Genomic DNA, 22,630 nt, shown 5'->3' on the forward strand with positions numbered 1-22,630 from the left:
TTTGGCCTCCCTGGTTTTATTTTTTGTCCACCTGAAGGACTGTAAAGCAAAGGACTTTTTCCCACTTTCCTTCTCATAACTAGCACAAGGGTTTGCAAATAGTTGATGTGTTGATTCACGGTGTGTGTGTGTGTTGCACCTATTTCACAGAGGACAAAACAATAATCGTCGTGCTTATTCTCTCATGGGAATTTCTCAGATGGTGATGCCTTTTCTGTCTTGTTCTGTTCCCTCCTTTCCGTGTGGCTAGCCACCTCCTCACTGTGGACATAGTCCAGCAAAAGGATTTAGAGTCAACATGAGTGAACTTTGGCTTAAGCAACCCAAACAGGACTTTATTCAGATATTTAGAAATAGAGGCCTCTGTTTAATAATCCTACTGAAACTTGGGGCAAATCTATCACGTCACTTTCTTGCACTTTCAAGCTCACCTAAACGGAGCAAACAGGAACCCAAGTGGCCGCTAGGAGATCAGACTGTCCTCGCCAGTACGGCCGCGGGTGCACAGAGAGAGGTGGGTGAGCTCCCCCGGGCCATGCACACCCTGCCTTTGCCCCCCGCTGCTGGAAGCCTTGCAGGCTCTATGGTGGGCTGTATTTCCTTTCCACTGTAAAGCAGAGAGAGTGGCTTAACAAGATGGAATTGGAGCAGGCAGTCAATGAGGCTAGAGAGGAGAGGGGTGAGGAGGGGCTTGACAGCCAGGGGAGGTCTTGGTGAGGGGCCCTTCACGTTTTCTCTTGGCCGCCACGGCCTCATGGTCTTGATCTCTGAGCTCTAGGGTCTCTGGGCTGCATCAGCTCCCTCCACTATCCTGGATCACATCATCTTTTTCTAAAGTGAGCCAGGATATCCCCACGAGACTAATAAATACTCTGTAAAGAAACTCACAAGGGACAAGAGCTGAGATTTAAGTGCTTACTTTATGGCAAGTATGTTGCTGGGTTTGTCTCTTTTTTTCCTGAGATGGAATTCACATTCGTTTTTTTTTTTTTAATTTTCAAATTTTTAGGTCCTCGTTAGTTATGTTTTATACATAGTAGTCAATCCAAACCTCCCAATTCATCCTACACCCCGCCATCCTTCATATTCATACGTTTGTTCTCTATGTCTGTCTCTGTTTCTGCTTTGCAAATACATTCATCTGTATCATTTTTCTAGATTCCACATATAAGCAATTATATGATATGTGTTTTTCTCTTTCTGACTTACTCTGTATGAGTCTCTAGGTCCATCCACATCTCTGCAAATGGCACAGTTTTGTTCCTTTTATGGCTGAGTAATATTTCATTGTATATATGTATCACATCTTCTTTATTCATTCCTCTGAGTTTGTCTTTCTTTCTTCCTTCTTCCTTCCTTCCTTTTTCTTTCTCTTCTTCATCATCATCTTTATGTTCTTTTTTTACTGAAGAACTTATCTATGTGGTAACAATAACCCTATATGCAAGACAGAAAAAGAGACACAGATGTATAGAAAAGACTTTTGGACTCTATGGGAGAAGGTGAGGGTGGGATGATCTGAGAGAACAGCATCGAAACATGTATATTATCAAGTGTGAAACAGATCGCCAGTCCAGGTTGGATGCATGAGACAAGTGCTCGGGGCTGGTGCACTGGGATGACCCAGAGGGATGGGGTGGGGAGGGAGGTGGGAGGGGGGTTCAGGATGGGGAACACATGTAAATCCATGGTTGATTCATGTCAATGTATGGCAAAAACCACTACAATATTGTAAAGTAATTAGCCTCCAACTAATAAAAATAAATGAAAAAAAAATTAAAAAAAATAAAAGACACTTACTCTTTGGAAGAAAAAAAAAAGAACTTATCTATGAAATTTTATAGATGTGAAACTAGTAATAATGCTGCTAAGTCACTTCAGTCGTATCCGACTCTGTGTGACCCCATAGACGGCAGCCCATCGGGCTCCCCCATCCCTGGGATTCTCCAGGCAAGAACACTGGAGTGGGTTGAGACCTGCACAATTAATTTCTTTTTACTTTATCTGGCCTGCTAAAAATTGTTTAAGATTTCAATGCCCCACTGCGTTAGCCAGAGGCTTCTGAAATTACATGCCTTTTTCATAGGTATTAAACATGAAAGGAGGACTTCTTCTGGCATTTTTGGTCTTCTATGAAGCTCTGATTTTGTGGCTGATAGTGTGAGTCTCAAACTATTTGCAGAGCTGCAAACTAAGTTGAAGGCTTGAGACTGAAAATTTGAGGGTACAATAACCTTAATGGTCCACCCAGATCTGTTCTTCCCTTTATCCTTGCCACATCTCTCAGCCTTCCTCGGAGTTAGATACGGCCAACCGTTAAATGTCTTCCAAAGGAATGTGAGCAGAATGTGAGCTGTGTGCCTTGCCAGGCCTACACCTTAAGACCTGGGTCTGTCTCCTCCTCCCCAGTCTCTTCCCCCTTCTCACCCACCAAGACCCTGACAAGGCAATGACTCAGCCTTGATTATGCAGATCATATCAAGGCTCAGGGAATAGAGGAGCAATCCCTGAGTGATCACGTGAGGCAGAACCAGCCTGGACTGTTAACTGAAAAAGAACTAAGCTTCTGTCGTCTTGAACATGTGGGATTATTGAGGGGTCTTTTTGTTACTCATCTATAGCCTTACTCTAAGTAATACAGAAATTGATTCCAAAAGCATGGTATTGTCATTACAAAAACTCAAAATATATGTCATTGTCTCAGTGGTTAAGAAATTTAAAAAAAAATTGACATTCTTTACTGGAAAGCCAGTGTCCTTGTATGCCGAAGCAAAAACATTTGACAAGATTGTCATCTGCGATACTTTGAAGGACAGACCACTCACCGACTAAGCCCCTAATTCCAGAGGAAGTAGCTGTGTAACACTCCATTTTCAACATGTACTGGTTGCTTTTTCCTGTAAGATATTACAAGTGCAGACAAGAAGTGGCCAGGTTACCGAGTAAGACCAGAATCATGGATTTTTACAGAGTTAGAAAAGCCAGATGCTTCTTTACTCAAAACAAGAAGAGAAAATTATAGTTGTCCAAAGCATCTTTCAAAGGCTCATTAAAACTTCTCAGCTAAACCAAGCACCAGGCCTGTGCCAAAGATGAGACTAAGGGTTTAAGGGTTTGTAATGCAGCCTGTTGTTTCAGATGGACTCAAGGTGCCTGTGTGTATGCTCAGTCATGTCCAACTCTGCAACTTCATGGGCTGTAGCCCAACAGGCTCCTCTGTCCATGGGATTTTCCAGGCAAGTGGGTTACTGTTTCCTCCTCCAGGGCATCTTCCCAATCCAAGGATTGAACTTGAGTCTCCTGTGTCTCCTGCATTGGCAGGCGGATTCTTTTTCACCAAGCCACCTGGGAAGCCCTGGACTTGAGGAAGCCATCATTAAAATGAGAGAAAATCACTGGTTGACCAAGGAAGCAAAGAAATAAAGCAGCTTGAAGAACTATGCTCAGAGAAGAACTTGGGAATGGTGACTGGCTCATGGAACTGACTGAAACCTTCTCAGTTTTACAAGCATTGCCAAAAAAAATAAAGAAGCCTCCCAGTGTCAAGTGTTGAAAACATAAAGCCAAACTTGGACCCCAATGTCTGCACCAGCAGGAAGCCAGCCGACTATGAAATCTGCTTAGCTCCAAAGAGGGCTTAACCCAAAACTTAATCCAAAGTTCAGGTGTTCTGAGAGAGGAAAATAGATAAAGAAGAACCTCCCAGAAGACAAGCCATCAGCCTTGAAGAAAAATGGCCTCATCTCTTCCATACTCTTACCACTTCCTGCCAGCTTGGCTATTGCTCATTCATTTTCATTGCACAGTAGTGTTTTGTTGTAAGAGCATGCCATAATTTATTCATCCATTCTATCATTCACAGCTATTTGATTGTCTCTGGTTTTTGCTATTATGTTCGGAGCATTCTTTTACATGTTTCTTGGTGCACACGTGGACAGATTTCTCTGGGGTACATTCTTAGGAGTGCAATTGATGAGTCATAACCAAACTCTCTCAAAGCAGTTGTAGCAATTATACTCCCTCCCGAACTGTATTTGTGTTCACTTTGTTTCATACACTTGTCTATATTTGTTATTTTAAGATATTTTAAAATTTTACATATTTATTTATTTGGCTGTGTTGGGTCTTAGTTGCAGCAAGCAGAATCTTCCTTGCGTCATGCGGGAACTTTCCTTGCGGCACTTGGACTCTCTAGGTGTGGCATGAGGTTTCAGTAGTTGTGGCACATGGACTTAGTTGTTCCAAGACATGTGGGATCTTAGTTCCCCACCAGGGATCGAACCCATGTCCCCTGCATTGCAAAGCAGATTCTTAATCCCTGGACTACCAGGGAAGTCTCAATTACTTTCAGATATTTTAATTTTGCTAATCTGGTGGATGTACAAATGGTGTCTTATTGGGGCTTCAGTCACACTTGGGGCTTCAGCCTCATTCACATGAGGTTGAATATTTTGTCATATTGTTTATTGGCCATTTGGATTTTCCCTTTGGTGTCCATTAAAGGGGCACCAGAACTTTTCCACAGAGCTGGTGGGTTTGTCTATCTCTTTCACGTTAATTTTTAGGAATTCTTCTTTGTAACAATCACTTGCATAATGTTGCAAACATTTTCTCTCATTTTATGGCTTATCGTTTCACTGTTTGTCTGGTCTTTTGGTGAACAGAGGTGCTTAATTTTAATGTGGTTGAGCTGAAGTGTTTTCATTCCTCATTATGTGTCCCTCTCTATCTATGGTTCACATTCAGAATCTCTGAGAGATGATTTACCTAGTTGGCCAAGCACAGTACAAAGCAGTGCAGTTGGCTGATATGCTCATGTAAGGCCATCTCCTAGGTCCTGGGAATCCATGGATGTCTGCTTTAGGATCAGTGCCGATCTCTGACCCATTTGCAGTCCCTAAGATAGGGAGTACCATTTAAAACAGTAAGTGATGGGGACAGGAGGAAATTAGACCCAGGATAAATATTCAAATCAAGAAATACTACTCATTGACGATAAAACTCTTAATAATCTACATCTAGAAATGAGAAGATAACAGAAAACAGAAATTTTACCTTTCTATGGGAACTTGCACCTCAATTATTTGGTGATTGAATGCATAATAACAATGCTATGCTATGCTAAGTCACTTCAGTCATGCCCGACTCTGTGTGACCCCATCCCTGGGATTCTCCAGGCAAGAACACTGGAGTGGGTTGCCATTTCCTTCTCTAACGCATAAAAGTGAAAAGTGAAAGTGAAGTCGCTCAGCCATGTCCGACTCTTCACGACCCCATGGACTGCAGTCTACCAGGCTCCTCCATCCATGGGATTTTCCAGGCAAGAGTACTGGAGTGGGGTGCCATTGCCTTCTCTGACATAATAACAATAATCCACCCTAAAAATGTGGTTTGTAGAGAGCTTATTGATTAAATTATGTGATTCCAGGGTTATGGCCAGGAAGTAATAAGCTTAAAGCTTTATATAAATATATTGAAATGATAACTACAATTGCCATCTAAAGGCAGAAGTCCAAAGTCTAGAAAAATGAGAGTCAGTGAGTTCAGACTCGCCTGTGTTCCTTCAGGAAATCTCCAAGCGAAAGCTTGACTGGGTGGACATGAACATTCCTGTCACTCCAGGGCACTTTGTTTCAGTTTTAGAAAATAACTTACTCCTACCAAAAGTTCAAACAAGAAGGGGAGTTGATAGGGACTTGAATGGAGAAAACTGCTCTGTGGGCAAAATCCAGAGAGCCAGCAGTGAACCATATCAGACTCACGGGTTCATCCAACACACAAGCATTTATCAAATGCCTGCCATGTGACAGATACTCTAATGGGTACAAAGTTGAAGACAGAGTCCCTGTATCGGTTAGGACTCTTCCTGTTACAAGTCACCCCAATTGAATAAGCAGTTTTTTTTGCTTATGCAAATAGAAGTTGAGGGGTAGGGCAGGCTTTGGGGTTGAATTATTCAGTGGCCCCCAGGTCACCTCCGCTCTATGCACGGGCCTCTTCTTCAGCTTGTCTTCCCACATTGTGACAAACGACTCTTCTAGATACCAGGACTTGCGAAAGAGAAGACAGCTTTTATGAAGGTTGGCTTTTAAAAGCATAGACCCTTTTTTCCCAGAATTACCTAGCAAAGTTCACCTTATTTTCCAGTGGTCAGACCAGGTCACATGCTCCTTTCAAAACCAATCCCCATGTGGAAAGAAATGTCAGGCATTGATTGATTCTAAAACCAAGGCCTAAGCAGGATAGGATTACAACGAGGCAATAAAAGTCCCTCTCTTTAGCTAGAGGGTGGGGGTCATCTTTCCCCTAAGCTAATGGACCATAGAGTAAATGCTTGATTAAAAAATCAGGATACGGTTAGGGAATGGCAGAAAGGATGCTGTGCGATCTTTCTATTACAGTCTCCATCTGCAAGGAGCTTACATTTGGGGAAGGCAGGATTATTATCTACTCACAATGAAAAATGATATGAGAGACACAAAATGCAATGGAAGACTAGAGGAGACCATTTATCTTGGTAACACCTGAGGGATCAGGGAGCTGGCTTTGCAGAGATGCATTTTCTAAGGATACTGAAGTAGAAATTCATGTAGGTGAAGGGTGTTGGATCCAGAACCTAGGAAGGCAAGTGTGGTTTACAGGAAGGAGGCAGAAAGTTAGTTAGATTCATAGTAACATTGAAACAATCAAGTAAAAATATCTGAGAAAATTTGGGACCAGCCAGGGACGGAGAGGTTGTGTTGGAAGCCATTAGTATAAGAGAAATGATAGTAAGAAGTACATTTTATTACATATGTGTGTGTGTGTGTGTGTAAGTCTCTCAGTTATGTCCAACTCTTTTTGACTCCATGGACTGTAGCTTGACAGGCTCCTCTGTCCATGGTATTCTCCAGGCAAGAACATTAGAGTGGGTTGCCATTCCCTTCTCCAAGGGATCTTCCCAACCCAGGGATCGAACTCGGGTCTCCTGCATTGCAGGCAGATTCTTTACTGTCTGAGTCACCAGGGGAGCCCACATATATATTACATATAAATTTTTTATTATATATTATTTATATATTAAATATTATATATGTGTCAGACCAGTTCTAAACACTTTGTTGATATTATTTCTTTTGATTCTCACAATCCAGTACAGATGTTCTTATCTCAATTTTACTAAGAAGGCAAGTTACATTCAAAAGAGTAACTGACCAAGGCCATCCATGTGATCAATAGATGAATAGGATTCAAACCCAGATAATTCAGGGGTCTGGGTGCTGGAGTTGTGAATATAGATGAGATTATTCAGAAATGTGTTTCCAGTCCTCATCTCCAAATGTGGCGATCCTCAATTTATACGGATACCTTGACTTTTTAGTAAGATATTTTTTCTAAAGTATTTTGTTGTCATAGCTTTCCCCCCATCCCCACATTACCTTCTGACTACAAGCAGCTCAGCAAGCCAAAGCAATAAGAAGAAGTATGAGTATTATCTCATGTAACAACAAGTTTCAAGATAGGGCAGCTCCAGGATTGATTAGTTCAACAACTCCATGTCATCAAGAACCTTGTTTATTTCCATTGATTCTGTATCTAAAGCATGTCATTTGGGTTCTTAAACTAACTCATCTGAAAGATAAAAGGCTACCTTTCAGAGTTTAAGATCTAGACGTGGTAACACATCTAGACCTGCCAACATCCAAAGGGAATACTGGGCCCTCTCTTCTGGTGTGTCCATTTTCAGTCATGAAGAAACCTTTCCCCAAAGCCACCTGTCAGATTTGCCCTCACGTCTTGCTTAGAGCTGTATCACACACCCATTCCTAACCAATCACTAGTGAAGTCACTAGCAAAGAAAGCAGGGTTACCTAACTGGCTTAATGAAGTACATGACCCCATCCGTGACAGTGGATTAACATAAATAAATAAATGAAATATTTAGGGTTCTCTTAGAAAGGAGAAAGCAGGGGGTGGAGGATGGGAAAGGGGTTAGTGGTAGGAAGATGAAGATGGCAATAAGGACCTTGAAAAGCCAATCAACATGTCTGCTACATCTTCATCTGTAATACATCATGCATTCTCAATAGCAATGATATCCTCCCAAGAGGGTAAAATATTGATTGGGGTGGGACTTTATTCCTTTTCTGTGTAAAACACAAGTATGCATATAGTACATAAACACATGAATATATAGTATATTTTCTATCCAATTAATGGACTTCCCTGGTGGCTCAGGCTGCAATGCAGGAGACCTGGGTTTGATCCTTGAGTCTGGGAGATCCCCTGGAGAAGGAAATGGCTCCCCACTCCAGTATTCTTGCCTGGAGAATTCCACGGACAGAGGAGCCTGGTGGGCTACTATCCATGGGGTTGTAAAGAGTCCGACACGACTGAGCAACTAACACATGCTATTAATATTTCATAGTGGGAGTAGATTAGGGAAAGACTTCTAAAAAGGCTCCTGTGGAGCGGGAGTGGGGTGGTAATAGAGAAAAAAAAAAAAAAGGGACAGACACTGAGAAATATCTCTGTGTCATTATTCAGAATTGGAGGCTCCACTCAAGAGGGAAGGAATATATGTATACATGCAGCTGATTCACTTTGTTGTATAGCAGACACTAAAATGGCATTGTAAAGCAATTATACTCCAATAATAGAATAAAAGTAATTATAAAAAAAGTAATTGGAGGCTCCTTGAGAAAAAGTTGTACTGAAATCTTTCCGTGTAGCAGAAGGCAGCAATACTTTGATATTCTGTGACCTCTCTGGGCCTTCTGTCTCTCTCTGGTTCAGGTCTATAAATATAATAACAGCCACTGTTCAAGGAATCTTTTATTTATGTCATTCACTCTGCTGAGTACTTGACAGGCATTAACTTGTTAAATCTTCATAACAATCTAGCAAAATGAATGCTATTGTTATTCTCATAGAGACATGATGATCTGTCTCATAGAGACAGATGAGGAAACTGAGACACGGAAGATTAAATAATTTTCATAAGAAAGTGGTTGAATGGGGATTAGAAAAAAAAACTATTCAGTATTGAAAATAGCAAAATGGAAAACTTTCACGGTAGCACAGGACTGTAAAAATGTAAACATGTAAGCTAAAACCACACAATGCAATTTTAATGAACAATGAAAAACTTACAATTATTTTGTGACCTTTAAACATTTTTGTCAAAACATTAAAATTTCTCTTACTGTCAGTTGTAAATATATAGGGAGATGAAAAAGAGAGTAAAGCTAATATTTATTTAGTACATTGTAATTTAAAACATTAAAAACAAAAGTGCTTATTTCTTTGAAAGAAACAGATGCAGAATAGTTTGAATGGTGCTTGCCTTCACGTCACACAGTGGCTGAGCACTTCTCTGCCTTGGTGAACTGTCATGCTCTTTCTAAGGGTAGATCAGCTTCCAGCACTTGGTCCTTTGAGCTTTCCATGTTGCAAAACTCTTCCAAGAGTACCTTCAATGTGAGGGTTTTTCCCAAAGTCAGTGCCTCTGGAATATCATCATCTTTTCTTCACCACTGTTTTCCCTACTTTGCCTTCACTGAATCCTCTGTCTGCATCCATAGTCTTGAATGGCGGCAAGGCTGACCTCTCCACGGTTGGCTATTTACCTACAAGTTCACCTGTGTTCAGTGCTATCACTCTTCATTTCCTTAGTGCATTTTCATTTCTGTTGGCTGACTCCCTCTTTCAATTACCTATCTTTGCAAAATGTCATGTAGGTTTACTGCTAGGAGATAAGGGGGGCAACTCAGTACATGCTCTCTGTCTGCATGTAAACGTAACAGATGGGCAGTGACCAACACCAGAGACAGAAGGTGAAGGAACTGCTGTGGTGGGTCACTGGTGATAGGCACATCTGTTTTTATGCAGTGATTTGTGCACCAAAGTGTGTACTTTGTGTAATGACTTCCGGTTAATATCCTGTGGCAACTGAAAGTTGAGTTGTGTTGTGGGGAGACTGGTGTTACTTAACTAAACCATGGTAACTGCAATCCATGCATATCGGAACCATGCAAAGTGAGGACTGCCTGTATATACAAGGTAGGCAGATGTAGCCACGTGTCCATGGATACCCAGGTCTCCACATGTAGCCATCACCCAGTTTCAGCCATTATCAACTCATGGCCAATCTTGCTTCATAACACCCTCACTGACTCTCCCCCTCCTGCACTATTTTGAAGCAAATCCCAGACATCTCATCACATACATAAATATCTATTTATAATTGAGAATGGGGGGTTTGAACCCAGTTCTGTCAAATTTCAGAGACTGAACACTTAACAATTACACTCTATTGCTTCCTGGAGAAGGTAGTAGACCCAGAAAAGTGGAATGGTGTATTAACAGTATTCAGTTTTTTTTCATCTTGACAATACTCTTTTTCACCCTGTGAAGTATTATTGTCTTGATTTTTTCTGATGAGGAAACTGAGGCCCAGGGGAGCAGCGTAACCTGCCCAAGATCCCACAGAGAATGAGGCATTGAATCAGGCTTTAAGTTCAGATCTTCTGATTCCACATTCCATTCTCTTTCCCGTACATCACAAGTGTCCTTCGAGGTGGTTTTTAACCTTTAATCATTGAACTTCTCCTGTGCCTAACCTCTTGTGCCACTTTGTCCCCAGCCATGGCCAAGAACTTCAGAAACCACATATTACTCCCTTCTCTCTGTACCTCCAGTCTTTTTTTTTGTAAATTTTCTTGGCAGCACCGCATAGCATGTGGGATCTTAGTTCCCTCACCGGGGATCAAATCTACACCGTTGCATTGGAAGTGCCTGGTCTTAACCACTGGATCTCCAGGGAAGTCCCCGTATCTCCAATCTTCCTAGAATATGCTTTCAATGGCAAAACAAAAAGATAAACAAGGGGAGCTTCTTCAGTGGCTCAGTGGTAAGGAATCCACCTGTCAGTCCAGGAGACACAGGAAGATCCCACATGGCTCAGAGCAACTAAGCCCATGGGCCACAACTACTGAGCCTGTGCTCTAGTGCTGCAGGAAGGGGGACCCCCTCCAGGGCCCCAAACTGGGCTCTTGTCTAACACTTGGAAATGAATTGTCCGAGGAGACACATGTGTTGACAAAGCAAGAGATTTTATTGGAAAGGGCACCAGGGAGGAGAGCAGTAGGCTAAAGGAACCTGGGAGAACTGCTCTGCCACATGGTTTGCAGTTTTATGGTGTTTGGGATTAGTTTCCAGGTTGTCTTTAGCGAATCATTCTGACTCAGAGTCCTTCCTGGCGGTGCATGCCTTGTTCAGCCAAGATGGATGCCAGAGAGAAGGATTCTGGGAGGTGGTCAGACATGTGGTGTCTCCTTTTGATCTTTCCCAAACTCTTCCAGTGGGTGGTGGCTTATTAGTTCGGTGTTCCTTACCAGGACTTCCTGTCACAAAACTTCCTGTCAAATGGTTACTATGGTGCCTGGTCAGGGTGGATGGTTTCAGTCACTGTGCTTCCCCTAACACTAGGGCCCAGTAGCCACAGTTACTGAGCCCATGTGCCAACTACCGAAGGCCTCGCCCTAGAGCCCATGCTCCACAACAAGAGGAGCCACTGCAATGAGAAGCCCAGGCACCACAACTAGCGAGTAGCCCCCACTCACCACAACTAGAGAAAGCCGTGCACAGTAAGGAAAGCCAGCACAGCCAAAAATAGTAAATAAATAAAATTATATAAAGAAAGAAAATAAAGAAAGCGAAGTCGCTCAGTCATGTCCGACTCTTTGCGACCCCATGGACTGTAGCCTTCCAGGCTCCTCAGTCCATGGAATTTCCCAGGCAAGAGTACTAGAGTGGGTTGCCATTTCCTTCTCCAGGGGATCTTCCCGACTCAGGGATTGAACCCGGGTCTCCCACATTGCAGGCAAACGCTTTACCATCTGAGCTACCAGGGAAACATAAAATTACATAAAAACAACAATAAACAAGGACTCAGCACAAACCCTCCTGCAGGTGTAGTTGTTCCCCACACCCCTACCCCAATCCCGATCCCCACTGGCACTGAATCCATTGCCAGGGCCACACTTGCTATGGGCCCAGGAGCCTGGTCTGTCAACCACCTCCTCGCAGCTATCTTCTTTGCTTCAGACTCCAAGAAAAGCCCCATGGAGCAGGTTACTGGACTGAAACCAGCTATGCCCCCACCTGTAGGCCTCACTGGGGCCTGAGTTTAAACTACTCTCTGCTTCCTGCTATAACGCCTCAGCTCTGCACAGGAGCATTCCACCCGCTGAGCCTCTGGCAAAGGAAGGAACTGCTGGAGTTCTCTAAAAAATGTGGAAGCAGCAGAGAAGAGAAAAAGGAGAAGGGGAGGGAGAAGAGGAAAGAGAGAAGACGCCCTGCCTGGCAGTTGAATGCCACCTCCCTGAACCCTGCCACTAGTTCTAATGGGACATGCTGTGTTCCAGTTCCTAAGTGCTGAGAGAATAGGCCTGATCATGGCCTCGGGGGCTAGCTTTCTTTTCTACTACAGCTTTCTGATCTTCCTGTGAACCTTCCTTCTATCCTAGATGGCAAGCATCTTTTCTCTCCTGCTCCTGGAGAGAAGTCAGGCAGGGCAGGGTCCTTTCAACCCCTTTCAGCTGCAGTTCCCCAACAGCCTCAGAAGTAACTTTGGGTGTGGCTGGGACAAGGATATTTAAGGAAGGAAGTAGGAAGTTCCAAGAACAGAGGGACTGAGAGCTGCCAGAAGGAAGAAGTGGATGGTTCAGTTTAATGTTAGTACAAGGCACTGTCCCCTTATATACAGCATCTTATTGATAGAAATGGACAGTTGCTGTTTTGTCTGCCCAGATTCAGCTCCGTCCCCATCCCCACCACCCAAATCCTTATTTTTGGTGACAGTATTTACAAAATACCCTTTGCTCAAGGAAATTTCCTCTCTCCACCCTACCAGAATGTTCTGGTGGGACTGTCCTTCACAAAAATGCTTACCCCCTCCCTGGGGTAAACTTGCAACTCAGATCTGGCCAATCAGAGACTTCCTTGGACTTGTCTTTGCTGACCAGGGAAAGAGAAGTCCTTTCCCCCTGTGGATTGCTAAGCAGAAATGGAATAAACTATTGACAAGCATTACCACCACTTGTATGGAGGAAGCATGTTTGTAGGAAAACATGAGAGCAATTACAGAAAGAAGCAGAATTGAGTGTGTGTATGAAACAAGGACAGAAATTGAGATATGTATCTCCATTTCTACATGCCCAGCTCTCCACCCATCCTTCCGTTTATTAAAGAGAGACCTGAAAGTCTCATAGTCTTTGGATTAAGTCATAATGTAAACTAATAATACCGCTATGTATCAATACTTTGTTTTGGTTTTTGGTTTTGTTTTTGTTTGCTTGTTTGTTTGTTTGATATAAGCTTGAGTTGGGTTTTCAATACTTAGAATAGAGACAATTCTAAAAGAAGGCTGATCCCTCAACTCCACTCCTCTCACTCTGCCAAATTGCCTCCTAAAGATGGATAAAACCTGGTCCTACCCTCAAAGAAATAAAGTCTGTAAGGAAATGAGACCTTTACAAACCACTTTAAAGAAAGACAGAAAACAAGGATACACAAGAGACACAAATAAAATTCAGCAGGATCCACAGGAGAGGAGAGACCACAGTCATGCCTGAAGTCAATCCAGACCCAGCTCTGAGGGCTTCTTGAGTATGGGAATTAATGCCCAGTCTTCCAAAGTCCATTTGGGCTCTCATGGTCACTGCCATTTACTAAGGTACAACCCGCCGTTATCACAACCCTGAACAGAAACCTAAAGCTGCAAGCTTTGGCCACTGTTTGCAGAACTCGGTTTTGCTTGTGACCCTGCCCACTCATATTTACAGTTGCCCTGAAATCTTTGCTGGGAACAGCCCCGCCCCATTACCATTCCTTACAGATGCCTGGCCGCCTGATTGGTCAGACACCATTACTTTCTGCTACACCCATTGTGAGGCTGCAGCCGAGTAGAGAGTGAAAGAAGGTAATTGTGGATGTTTATTTTCCAGGCATTGATCAAGGGAAATGAGTTTGCATGTGCCATTTGTAAGCTGTTTGCAAAATGTACTGTATATTCAATTGTTTATTCTTCCAGGCCAAGACAGTGGTTTTCAACATTCTCTTTCCACTCTATGCTGGGCAATATAGACCACAGCCAGTCAACCCCATCCTTTCTCACATGCCAACGGTAAAATAACTCAGGGATACTACTGAGGGGCCACTGTGAAGTATATTTGGGGGAATTAAGTGTCAATGTGCTTTAGCAATCAGGGCATACATGATTCATATTCAAATAGCAATGCATAATTGTTTTTAGGTGTAATTACTGGAAAATTAGAGGCCAAAAAATGCAGTTGTAGCAAATATGCAACACTAATTGCTTCAAGGCTAATCAAACAAATCATAAGTAATATGATAATGATGAAGCTAAGTTAGCAATAAATTATAATTAAAGCAAGAATGACAACAATTGAAGACCTTGACCTAAACGTAGCAATACTAGCAGTAGGCTAATGACAAAGCACTGGTCCAGAGATGGTCGGGTGTAGACAAGTCTCTATCAGAGCTTTCCTTGAAAGCCAGGCTTCATGATGAGATGCTAACTCAGAAATTAGAAATCCTCAATAAGAACTGATATCTCATTGATTCTGGCTTATGAATTCCAAATTAAATTATCTTTTAGTAATTCACTTTTCAAGCTACTAGGGAGTAGGTCTTAGATGTACATGAAAACCTGAGTGTATGTATTTGTAAATAGTTTGTCTGAAAGGACTAAAGGAAAGAATTGCTTTCTTGGGTCCAATTGAGGTTGACCTTGGGTAGCTTTGAGAATCAGTGGTTGGAAGGCTCTGGAACACAGCTGAATTATTATTCACCAGGAGCAAAATATGAGATCTGAGAGCCAGGGTCATTTACTCCACCTCTCTTGCCTTCTATAATAAGAATTTTCCAGGACCTCAGGAGGAAGGGGCCTGGAGAAGGAAATGGCAACCCACTCCACTGCTCTTGCCTGGGAAATCCCATGGACAGAGGAGCCTGGCGGGCTACAGTCCATGGAGCTGTAAAAGAGTTGGACACAACTTAGTGACTAAACAACAATAGGAGGAACAGAAGTGTTCCAAGCTGACACTCCCAGTTAAGTTAGCACAGAGGTTAATGTGACCTGGAAGTTTTTCACATTTCCTGATTATAACACAAACCTCCTCAAAGCAATGAAGATGGATGCTGGTGACTAACAAAAGAGTTATAATTTATTTGCGGCTAAAAAATTCAGTGAAGGAAACACTAGGCAGCAGTTGGCCAGAAAACACAGAGTACCAGTTTCCAAAGGGTACAATGCCTGGCTATTTCTGCCTTAGAAAAGAACACTCCACAATTGCATAGCACTTAATACCTTTGATAACATATTTGCATATGTTACTTTGATCTCCAGTGAGGGGTGCAATTTAAATCTCAGGTGTTTGGAGGCTGTTTGCAGCTCTCTGACCTCCTTTTTCCTTCCTCTTTCCTCCAATACTCTACTTCCTTCTCCTTGAGTTCACATCCCTCCTAATATAGCTTTTCTTTCTTGTTCTTTCCACTCAGTTTCTCAGAGGTTTGCTTTAGTAGCTGGCCCAGGCCTTGCTTACTCTTGAAATGAACCCACAGGACTTCCCAGGGTCACTAAGAGTTAAAGAGGTGGCTGATCCTGGAATCAAAGTCTAATTCAATCTAGATCTTTTTGTATCTCTTTAAAAAAGCAAAATATTTGACTTTTTGGTGTGTTAAAAAGCAAACATTCACTGAGTAAATTTAAGAACCCTATTGGCTTTATCCAGGGATTCATGAATTGAATGGCAGTCCATCCAGTAATTAGCAAGGAACACTAAGGATCATACCAAATAGGAGGTTTTTATAGGTAGATTGGGGCAGGCGAAAGAAAGAACAATTACCACATCTTTCTTTGGGGACGGAAAGGGTCTATTGGGTGGATTTCCATACTACTGCTGACCAGGAAATTGCAGATGGACTGAACCTGCAATTAGATAGGTATTGAGTTTTACTTTGGTGATGTGCGTTCAGCACAAGTGACTCCATTTGGGTCCTGTTTTTTGTTTGTTTGTTTGTTTGTTTGCATTGATAAGTGAGTCAGGTAGAAGCCTTCACTCATGGATGATGATCCTAGTAAGTGGATTTATGAATTGTGAGTGACTCGTGCATAGCATAGGCTGTCCCCTGACTCCACCTCACTGAGGCAGCCAGCACTAGCTTGACTGTATCTTTCTTATGAAACCTACAGTTCAGTAATTGGGGGATTGCTATGGGTTGAGCTGTGCCCCTCCACCACCCCCATACTTGTGTTGGAGCCATAACCCTCAGTACCTCAGAATGTGACCGTATTTGAAGATAGGGTCTTTAAAGTTAGGTAATCAAGTTAAAATGAGGTCAATAGAGTAGGCCCATATCCAGTAAGACTGGAGTAGTTTTCAAATGGGAGATTTGGACAGAGACAGACTCAAATAGAGGGACGAAATGTGAAGAGACACAGGGAGAAGCCAAGCCAGTGAGAGAGGCTTGGGACAGATGCTTTCTTCACAGGCCTCAGAAGGAGACAACCCTGCCAACACTTGGGCCTCGGACTTCCAGCCTCCAGAATCCCTAACAAATTAAAACAGGGGGCAACAAAGCCAAGGAGACTGACTTTGCTACCCCCTCACAGAATTATGTTAGGAATTAAATGAGTTAACTTAAGGAGGTAAAAGACCTATTCTCAGAAAACTATAAGACATTGAAGAAAGAAATAGAAGGCAACATAAACAGATGGAAACATATACCGTTTTCATGGATTGGAAGAATGAACTTTGTGAAAATGTTCCTACTACTACCACCGAAGTCCATCTACCAATTCAGTACAATCCCTATCAAAATACCAATGACATTTTCCACTGATGTAGAACACATATTTTAAAAAGTTGTGTGGAAACACAGAAGAGCCTGAGTAGCCAAAACCAAAACTGCAATAATCAAAACTTTATGGTAGTAACAGAGAAACAGACACACAGATAAATGGAACAAAATAGAGAGCTAAGAAATAAACCCACATACTTATGGTTAATTGATCTATCACGAAGAAAGCAAGAATATACAATGGAGAAAAGACAGTCTCTTCAAGAAGTGTTGGGAAACTGGACAGCTACATGTAAAAGAATAAATTAGAACATTTTCTCACACCATATACAAAAATAAACTCAATATGGATTAAAGACCTATTTGTAAGCCTGGATACTGTAAAACTCTTAGAGGAAGACATAGGCAGCATTCTCTGTAACAGAAATTGTAGTAACATTTTTTTTGTATCAGTACTTTAAGGCAAAGGAAACAAAAGCAAAAATAAACAAATGGAACCTAGTTAAACTTAAAAGCTTTTGTACAAGAAGGAAACCATCGACAAAACAAAAAGATAACCAATTGAACAGGAGAAAATATTCGCAAATGATATGACCAATAAAGGGTTAACATCTAAAATATATAAATAGCTCATACAACCCAATATAAAAAAACCCAAACAACCCAATTAAAAAATGAGGAGAAGATATTCAGATGACCAGCAGGCACATGAAAAGGTGCTCATCCCCACTAATCATCAGAGACATGCAAATCAAAGCCACAATGAGATAATACATCACACTTGTCAGAATGACTATCATCAAAAAGACCAAAATAACAAATGTTGGAGGAGATGTGGAGAAAAGAGAACTCTTGTAGACAGTTGGCAAGAACGTAAGTTGGTGCAGCCAGTGGGGTAAACAGTATGGAGATTCCTTAAAAAGCTGAGACTAGAACTACCATATAATCTAACAATTCTACCCCTGGGTATATACCAGAAGAAAATGAAAACACTACTGAAAAATATACATGCACTTCAATGTTCATAGCATTATTTTTACAATAGGCAAGATATGGAAGCAGCCTAAGTACCCATTAACAGATGAATGGAAAAGGAAGATGTGATATATGTATACACACACACATACACACAATGGAATGCTACTCAGCCATAAAAAGAATGAAATAATGCCATTTTCAGCAATATGGATAGATCTAGAGATTAACATATTAAGTGGAGTAAATCAGACAGAGAAAGATGAATAACATGATATCAGAGAAACATGGATAATGTGAAATCCAAAAGAAAAAAAAATACAAATGAATTATTTATAAAACAGAAACAGACTCACAGATATGGAAAATAAATTTATGGTTACCAAAGGGGAAGTGTTGGGGGGAGGGAAGGGATAAATTAGGATGTTGGGATGAACATATATACACCGTGTGTGTGCTTGCTCAGTTGCTTCGGTCATGTCCAACTCTTTGCGACCCCAGGGACTGTAATGTGCCAGGCTCCTCTGTCCATGAGATCCTCCGGGCAAGAATACTGGAGTGGGTTGCCATGCCCTCCTCCAGGGCATCTTCCCAACCCAGGGATCGAAACTGCATCTCTTACATCTCCTGCATTGGCAGGCAATTTCCTTACCACTAGTACCACCTGGGAAGCCCAACATATACACACTACTATCTATAAAATAGAAAATCAACAAGGGCCTTCTGTATAGTATAGGGAACTCTACTGAATATTTTGAAATAACCTGGAGGAGAAAGAAACTGAAAAATAATATATGTATGTATATGTGTAACTGAATCACTTTGTTGTACACCTGAAACTAACATAACACTGTAAATCAACTATACTCCAATATAAAACTTTTTTAAAAAACAATTTACCCATAAAAAAGGAAGGAACTTTTGAAATCTTCAACAAAATGGATGTACCTAGAGGGCACTCAATTCAGTTCAGTCGCTCAGTCATGTCCAGCTCTGCGACCCCATGAACCGCAGAGGGCATTACGCTTAGTGAAATAAGTCAGAGAAAGATAAACACTGTATGTTTTCACTTACATGTGGAATCTAAAAGAGCTGAACTCATAGAAACAGAAAAGAACGGTAGTTGCCAGAGGTTTGGAGGTGGAAGATAAGGAGAGATGTTGGTCAAAGGGTATAAACTTCCAGTTAGAATAACTTCTGGGGATCTAATGGACAGGTTGGTGACTGTAGTTAACAATACTGTCTTATGAACCCGTCTCTAAGGAGCTCTGTGAGGGATGCCTACGGTCCAAACAACTTGCCAGATCCCATGCTGGTCTGGGAAAGACTTTAGGTTCTGTCTGGACATGACTTTCTGAGAACGAGTAGAGATTTAGGACGAGGTGGATGGTGATCGGAGAATGGTCATATTCCCGGATGTTCAATGAGTTGCCCTTAGGAAACCCAGGGAAGTGTCCACAAGTATCTGGTGGTGTCAAGGAGTCCTGGCCTTAGGCTGCTGCGGCACCATGGAGGTGGTTCAGTGTCAGGAAGGAAGTCGCATCTGTGGGTGCCGTGTGCGAGTCACGGCGGGATTGAGTGCTGGAAACGAGGGCGAGGGACCACTAAGCTGGCGGGGACCCAAGGGACCTTTGTGACTGTGACCTCGTCTCGGACTCAGCTCTTGCTGTTGTTGTTTGGTCACTAAGTCGCGTCAGACTCTCTTGCTACCCCATGGACTGTAGCCCACCAGGCTCCTCTGTTTGTGTAGCTCTGCCGGCACCTAAACCCTGAGAGCTCCCCGTGTCCAGTCTGCAAAGCCGGCTCCTCAAAACAAAAACAAAACCCTGTAAATTTATATATTTGAAAGTTGCTAACAGACTCAGTTCAGTTCAGTTCAGTTGCTCAGTTGCAACCCCTGGCTTGCAGCTTCCCTGTCCATCACCAACTCCCAGAGCTTGCTCAAACTCCTGTCCATCGAGTTGGTGATACCATCCAACCATTTCATCCTAACAGACTAGATCTTAACTGTTCTTACCACAGCCACCACCACCACGACAAAATGGTACCTACGTGAGTTGATGGATGTACTAATTAATCTTACTGTAATAATTATTTTGCAGTATGTACGTGTATTAAATCACCACTGTATACCTTAAACTTACACAATGTTATATGTCAATTACACCTCAATAAAGCTGGGAAAAATGCAATTTTTAAAAAGGAAGTGACTCACTGTTGACGTTGTAGCCTCGGCCGTGCCCATGAGCACTTAAAGGGAAGATCAGGACTTCTCTGGCAACACAGTGGATAAGAATCTGCTTGCCAATGTGAGTGACATGGGTTTGATCCCTGGTCTGGGAGGATTACACTTGCTGAGGAGCAACTGATCCCGTGTGCTACACTACTGAGTCCATGTGCTGCAGCCACAGAAGCTGTGTGCCTGGAGCCCGTGCTAGGCAACAAGAGAAGCCGTGGCAACGAGAACCTCCGCAATCCCGTACAAAGCAATGGAGACCCAGTGAAGCAAAATTAGCTAATTAGCCAATCAATTAATTAATTTAAGAAAAGTCAAAATGTTAAAAAAAAAAAAAAAGGAAGTCAACCTCACATGCTATTTTGGGGGCCCCATCAAGTAAGCAGTGAGAAAACCCTGGAGGAGAAATAAAATTACAATCAATAAATCAGAGCAAGGATGTGTAAAGCCCCAGGAAAGATTAAAAAAAAAAAAGGAGAGGCTCCTGGATGTACGAAGCAAGAGTCTTATTTGATAAATATGTTGGCATAACCCGATACAGAATGAGTTCTCCAGGGGCTGAGGAGGGGAGTGGGGACTGTCAACTGGAGACTTTGGTTAGGAAAGGGAGGTGCCTTTGTCAGCTGAGCCTGGCCAAGAGTGCCCACAGTGGGGATGAACATATCAGATTTTCCTGGGAGGTCTCTGACAGGACCTACACCCTGGGGCCCATCTGGGTCCCGGTGTAGCCAGGAAGCAGCGCCAAGGTAGTACTTAACTATAATAAAGTGATTCAGCGTAAGAATACTCTGCCTCTGTGAAATCTAGTGTTGCAGTTTGCATTTAAAAAGGACAAAGCACAGGAAAGAGAATCTGTAAAGATCCTTGTGCTCTGAGTGAAGAACTAAGGCTCTGTGACTGGTGCATCTAGTCTGCAAAGAACAGGAAAGGCATCACACTTGCCAGACTGGCCTGCCTTTGGGGTGTCACCATCCCAGGGAGGGGTAGTCATCATTTTCTCCGTTCATTCATTCATTCAGGTGTTTTTGAGCCAGTTTGTTTTTTGTTGTTTGTTTAGTCACTCAATTGTGTCCAACTCTTTGTGAGCCCATAGACTGTAGCCCACCAGGCTTCACTGTCCATGGAATTTTCTAGGCAAGAATACTGGGGCAGCTTGCCATTTCCTATTCCAGGTGACCTTCCCCAGCCAGGGATCCAACTTACGTCACTTGCATTGGCAGATGGATTTTTTTTTTTTCCCACCGCTGAGCCACCCGGGAAGCCCCACGGCCCTGTGCTAAATCCTGAGATACAAAAATAAATATTAACAACCAGTCCAACTAAGAACCTTAACCTCGGGATCTGTGTAATCTATAATCCAGTTGAAACAAGCGTCTGTTGGCATCCCCTGGGGGGTTAGGAAGGGCAGTTGTAACACAGAGGAGCACAAGTTTAATCGAGCAGAGCAGAAGCCGTTAGAGGAGTAGAATGCCAATCCACCTGGGGGCCTGGGTCCAAAGCCTTACAGCCTCTTGCTGGGAACGGTAACTGGGACACCTTACAGTAGAAATACAGCCCCAGTTACAGCACCACCACTTAGCCAAAATTACCATGAGCTAAACAAGGTTAGGTAAGCAGATGTCAACTGAAAAAAAAAAAAAAAGAAGCAGCAGCACAACGTGAAAATTGAGCATTATGTTTTATTCTGAGGACTTAAGCCTGGGAGACAGCCTTTCAGCTCCGAGGGACTCATCCAAAGAGGTAAATGGTAAAGGGTATATATGAGTTGATTACTGCTAATCACAAAACATATCTCAAATTAATGATTTTAGTGCTTTTCTATGTTTGGAAAGATGCTAGAGTTTGGGCTGACTGAAATCATTCCTTCGATATGCACCTGAACTATTTTAGGGCCAGTATCCTGCTTTTCTCCATCTCGAATCCCCATGGGTACTTTGTCAGGAGCACTGCAGTGGGTGACGGCTTTAGGGTGCAACAGCCTTTGTTTACTAAAATGGCAGGTGATACGCTTTGTCCACATGGATCTTTCTAAAATGCCTGCCAGGGCCTTTCACTGACTGCCCCACTGGCTGACTTCCCTGACTGAGCAGTCCTTCTTTGGTCCAGAAACAAACCAGCCCAAAGTCACATCAGGATTCTGTGTCTAGATGGCACTTTAACTAAGACAGTGCCTCTCATTTTCAAAATTTTGTTGTTGTTCAAGCCAGATTGCTCACTTCTTTTTCAAGCGTGGATGCCAAGACCAGTGAGCCTAAAAGCCACCTTTCTGGGATCAAAGTAGATGGAGAAAGTATACTATTTCCCACCCAGTGCTTTACATGAATTTGTGTATTCCAACATATGACTTTATATGCTGAAGTTTAAAAGCATTATTCAAGTAGGCAAAATTAAACAAAACAAAGTCCTTTAGTCCTATTTAGTCCTATTCCAGATCTGGCCTCATTCTCCTACCTATAAAATACAGTTTCTCTCAAGGGATCTTCCCAACCCAGGGAATGAACCCAGGTCTCCTGCACTGCAGGCAGATTTTTTACTATCTGAACCACTAGGGAA

The 22,630-nt window shown here is 42.4% G+C and overlaps 1 protein-coding gene across 3 annotated transcripts in view; it reads left to right on the forward strand.

Annotated features, from left to right (window-relative positions):
* Positions 1–396: 396 nt before the first annotated feature.
* The window catches only part of LPGAT1 (lysophosphatidylglycerol acyltransferase 1), a 135,846-nt gene continuing 113,612 nt past the window's right edge, over positions 397–22,630 (forward strand). The window contains exon 1 of one of the 3 annotated variants that reach the window (XM_043922850.1): positions 397–514. The gene's annotated coding sequence lies outside the window, so the exon portion shown is untranslated. The remainder of the gene's footprint in view (positions 515–22,630) is intronic. The other 2 variants (XM_043922849.1, XM_043922852.1) reach the window with 2 other exon arrangements.

Source organism: Cervus elaphus, chromosome 14 (assembly GCF_910594005.1).
Source record: "Cervus elaphus chromosome 14, mCerEla1.1, whole genome shotgun sequence".
Taxonomy (NCBI): domain Eukaryota; kingdom Metazoa; phylum Chordata; class Mammalia; order Artiodactyla; family Cervidae; genus Cervus; species Cervus elaphus.